Here is a 5,280-nt window from a genome sequence, read left to right on the forward strand (position 1 = left end):
TAGAGTATTCTTGCTCATCCTTAAACGTAGCTGCAAAGTAGGCATAATTGGATCATTTTACCTAATTGTAGTGGGTCTTTGTAAGTTGTAGTAATAGTTATAATAATATTTGTGCTAGGAACTAGTATTCTAAACACTTTGCATGGATCCTCATTTAAGATCACGACAAGAGGTCTTGTGAGATAACTTACCTTTTATTTTATTTATTATTACTATTGTTTCGTAACCTCTATAACCAACAGGGGTCTCGAACCCCTGGCTCCCGAGATCGAGTGACATGCTCTTTCAGAGTGAGCCAGACAGGCGACCTGCGATAAACTATTTTTATGCCCATTTTGTGGATGAGGAAATTGCGATAAGGCTAAGTGGTCACAGTTGAAGCAACAGAGTCTAAGTAGGAATGAAACCCAGGTTGAGCTGCCTCCTGAGGGTCATGCTCTTCCTAAACAGGCTGCTCTTTTAATAGAGCGGTGAAGAATCACTAATAAATATTGTACTTTCTTCCAAAGTAACTAATTCTTTGTTTTGGAGTCCATGAGATAACATAGTATTTAACATTTACAATTCCATGAATTAATTTGCCAATTTTTGGAAAGGTACACTGTAATTTCCTGACAAGTCCTTTCATGCTCACAGGACCCTGCCTCCACTTGGCCTGTGCCATTGGCCGTTTGTAGATTGTGGTGAAGTAGCCTGCTCGCTTGGAAATGCGATGTCAACCTCCGTGATGGAGCAAACAGGACAGTCTAGTGAAGGTGGGTGGTCAGAGCTATGTCTGCGCGTGGATTGGAATTGAAGTCCTTGGAATGAACATTTGTTGCATTTAAACATAACTCATTGGTGAAACTTGTGGCAGTTTCCTTAAGTTCTCAGAATTTACATTCCTGTTTCTTGTTGTAATGCTGACAGGCTGTCCAGTGCCAAAAAGAGGCATGTGTAGATATTCTGCTCAAAAAAGGTGCTGATCCAAATGCTAAGGACTTCAAGGGAAACACCGCTCTCCATTATGCGGCCTTTGAGGGGAATATCTTAATAGCACAGAAGCTGCTTTTTAACAAAGGAGAGATAGAGGCCAAAAACAAGGTACAGGTCAACTTTTTTTACAACGTATTTGACATTATAAATAAATAACTAAGTAAGAAAATAAATAAATAAATATAGCTGCAAATCGTTTTTTTACATGTATATGTACATATATTTGTACATAGGTACATATATATATATGAAGACATCGACATTGAATTTTATACAGCAGGTCCTGTCATCATGGAAACAACTCCTAAACCAAGGCAGGGGGAGGGAAAGAGAAAAGTAATGCATAAAGAAAGGCAACATTCTGTCTGCTAGCTACCCTTCCACCCCAGAAGAAAATCTTCCCTTAGTGCCTGGGCGTAGATGGTGCCCTCAGAGCCCACAAAGGATTGAAGGCCTAGAGGGGAGTGTGGTGTTGATGGAGGCCGAAAGGTGTGCAGGGGCTTAGGAAATGGATGCTTCTGGGGATGAGTAGGAGACCGTGACCCAGAGGAGTAGCTTGGGTGATGTAAATGGGAGGAGAAAGCAGCAGGTTGTAATAGGCCCTTGGGCCCTCTAGGCCCTAATGTTCAGAAGATGAGAGCAGGGGGATCAGGTCATGACATCCTACAGGTGGTATCTGCTTGTGGCTGGTAGCCACTCTGCCAGCCATGTACCACGGTGAGGCCTTCCATTTCCGGAGAGTAGCTCCTGCTCAGCCTGTGTAGTTCCTCAGTGGGTGGTAGGTGTGCATGGGGAGCTGGTGATGACCACACTTGCCAGTCTCCCTGTGCTTTCTTTGACGTGTATTACCTTCAGTCGCTGCCCTTGCAGAAACACTGTTGTGTGCCATAGATAGGGTCGATTTTTCATATTTGGAAGCTCAAGCATTTCCTGGATGAAAATATTTTGAAATAACTGTCTAAGCTTCTGCTTTAAATAACAACACTTTTAATTTTTGAAGATTGTATTTATATGAGAGAGAGCAAACATGAGAAGGGAGGAAAGGCAGAGGTAGGGGAAGAAGAGGCCTTCCCACTGAGCCAGGTAGCCTGATGCACGGGGCTTGATGTCAGGAGTGGGATCGTGACCATAACCAGAGAGAGATGCTTGACCCACTGAGCCCCCAGGCTTACCATATTACTTCTTCCTTCCTGCCTTCCTTTTTTAATTAAGCTTTTTTATTATTTATTTTTTCACCTCACACTCTGGGGTTTATGTACTATTTTATCTTTTAGTTTTTTCTTTTTAAAAATTTTTTTAGTTGGAGTTCAGTTTGCCAACAGAGCACAGTACCCAGTGCTCATCCCGTCAAGTGCCCCCCCCCCCCCTTGGAGCCAGTCACCCAGTCACTCCAACCCCCCACCCACCTCCCTTTCCACCATCCCTTGTTTGGTTCCCCAGAGTTAGGTGACTCTCATGTTCTGTCCCCCTCACTGATATTCCCACTCGTTTTCTCTGCTTTCCCCTTTATTCCCTTTCACTCTTTTTCTATTCCCCATGTGAATGAGACCATATAATGTTTGTCCTTCTCCGATTGCCTTACTTCACTCAGCATAATACCCTCCAGTTGCATCCATGTTGAAGCAGATGGTGGGTATTTTTGTTTCTAATTGTTGAGTAATCTGTGGTATATGTCCCGCAATGGAATATTACTCAGCCGTGAGATTTTTTATTTTTGAGGAAGTGAGCAAGCATGTACAAGCAGGGGGTGTTGTGGGGGCAGAGGGAAAACAAAGTAAGAATCTGAAGTAGACATTGCGCTGAGCCTGGCGCAGCGCTGGATCTTATAACTCTGATCATCACCTGAGTTAAGACCAAGAGTCAGATGCTCAACGGACTGAGCCACTCAGTTGCCCCTAAATAATGATACCTCTAAAGAAGCATTAGAGAATACAGGTTTCTTTTATGTATTTATGGCAAATATTTTTGAGAACACAGAATGTGTTCTGAAACTTTATTTTCAAAAATGTTTTCTCACCCAGTTTGTTTTCTTATTTAGTGTCAAACAACAGAGGAAAGCAAAATTTGCCTTGGAAATAGGCTTTGTCTTAAAACACAAAACAAGTGTATTTTACAATATCAAATCTTGCTGCTGTTGAGAAGTTCCTATTTGATCAAAAAGTGATTTATTAACACGGTCGGAGTTTGTCTTTTATCAGCCTTGTTAAGAGGGACAAAAGAGGGGCAAAGGAGAAAGCAGTCAGGAACATGCAGAGCGATTTAGACATTTGGCAAGTGAGGGGAAATATCAAGACAAGGTTTTTGGATTGTGTTTGTTTTTCTTCAGTGTTTATGTTTAGGTAAGGAGTCTTCAATTTTCAGGGATAATAATTCTTACTTTACGAACCCGTGAGTGTGTTGTAAACTTATATAGAGATCAATTCTAGGAGGACTCTAAGGACATCAGATTGGCAGTAAACAGGTGGTTGAATGGGCACGAAAAGGGACGCCTGTGTGGCTCAGTGATTGAGCATATGCCTTCGGCTCAGGGCATGATCCCGTGGTCTCCCGAATCGAGTCCCACATGGCACTCCTTGAATGGAGGAGCCTGCTTCTCCCTCTGCCTGTGTCTCTGCCTGTCTCTCCTCTCTCCCCCTCTCTCTCTTCCTCTCTCATGAAAATAAATCAATAGAAATCTTAAAAAAAAAACAAAAAGTGGACAAGAAGAGGAAAAAAACAGTATAGTATTTTGCAGCTATAGCCACTTAGATACGAGTCTAAACTCTTCTTGCAAATCTAGAATGTCTTGATGGGAAGGAAGTAAGGAGTGTGTAAATAATGGAATCAAGTTGCATTTTGAGTTTACTAGTCCTTGTTCTACCTCTAGCCATGGAAATTGAATGCAGGTTTGATAAGTGACTCATTTCTGTTTTTGGCTGAATCCTCAAGTGATAGGGAGAATTGGCCACATAGGTGAAAGGGGAGACTGGCATGGTTGTGTACTGTACTAGTTCTCAGCTAGACTTGTGCTGGTGAATCACAGTCAACTAGGGAACTTTAAAAGAATTTACAAGCCAAAACTGTCCCGTGAAGATTTCGATGGAGTGAATCCAATAACGTGTGTACGCAGAAATTTGGAAATAGGGTTTTGAGATTCTGTTACAACTCTTGGCTAAGAACTACTGAATGGGTAGGTATACATATACAAATTTAGAGATGTAAAAATATTAACTGAAGTTGGATACTGGCTCTTCCTTCCACTCTCTCCAACATTAGCCTTTCATCTGTCTGTATCTCTTTGAGAATTACAGATGAAAATTATTGGTCATCTCTGTTGGCTTGAAAAATAATTACCTTTTCTTCCAGCTATCAGTCATTCACCGGCACCCAGATGGGAAGTCTTTATGAGTAGTCTTTTAATAAGTAGAGTCTGACCCTTTAAAGATTTTACATGTTTTGCTACCATTCTGATTATTACAAGCAGGGTTTTCCCAATTGCAGCAGTAGAAATCCGTGAACCTTCTTTTTTAGTTGAAGCTGTGGGATAGACTATCTTAGGATGTCTTTCAAATTCATAGGGCCCGGCATTGCATAATCACTACTGTGTTAAACATTCAGCATGTAGTTAGTGACAATACAGATGGTAATTGTTTTAATAACTTTGCTTCAGCATTCCTCTGAACTCCTGTCTGTTCGGTTAGCAATGTGAGGGAAGTAAATACAAATAGATTGTAGTTGAAACAAGCATTGGAAAATTCTGACAGTAGGTGTTAATGAGTCTTCACAGCAATTTTCCTTAGAAGGTGGGGCCTAATTTGTTGGTAAAACATGATCCTGATGCTTTAGGAAAGGTTTGATGTCCAAGTATTTGTTTTACGCACGGCCATTGGAAACAGTCACAGCAAATAGAAAAACACAAGTAGGCTATAGACTAAATGTGGCCCCCGGATGTATTTAGTTCCACTGTCAGTTGAGTAATATTTAAAATTATGGCACCATGTAGAACTCTGGATTTTGAGCGTTTCTTACAGATCACTTCTGGTACCTTGAGCCCATGCTGCTGTTTGGTATGCTGTGCAGAGGCTGTCCCTTTATAGGAGGCGTGTGTCTCCAGTTTGCTCGTGTCCCCGCCTAGGTTCTTCACTGACTCGTGTCACCTGCTTTGCCTCCATAAGCACTGAGTTACAATTACTGTTTTATGGTATATGTTGACAAAGATTTCAAGATTTCAAGACACTCCATATTAATTTATAATATATTGTATTTTATGTTAATTTCTTAGGATTGGGGTTGAATTTCTGTTCTTTGTCTCCTTATTTTTTTCAT

This window comes from Canis lupus, unplaced genomic scaffold, assembly GCF_011100685.1.
Source record: "Canis lupus familiaris isolate Mischka breed German Shepherd unplaced genomic scaffold, alternate assembly UU_Cfam_GSD_1.0 chrUn_S1765H1962, whole genome shotgun sequence".
Classification (NCBI taxonomy): domain Eukaryota; kingdom Metazoa; phylum Chordata; class Mammalia; order Carnivora; family Canidae; genus Canis; species Canis lupus.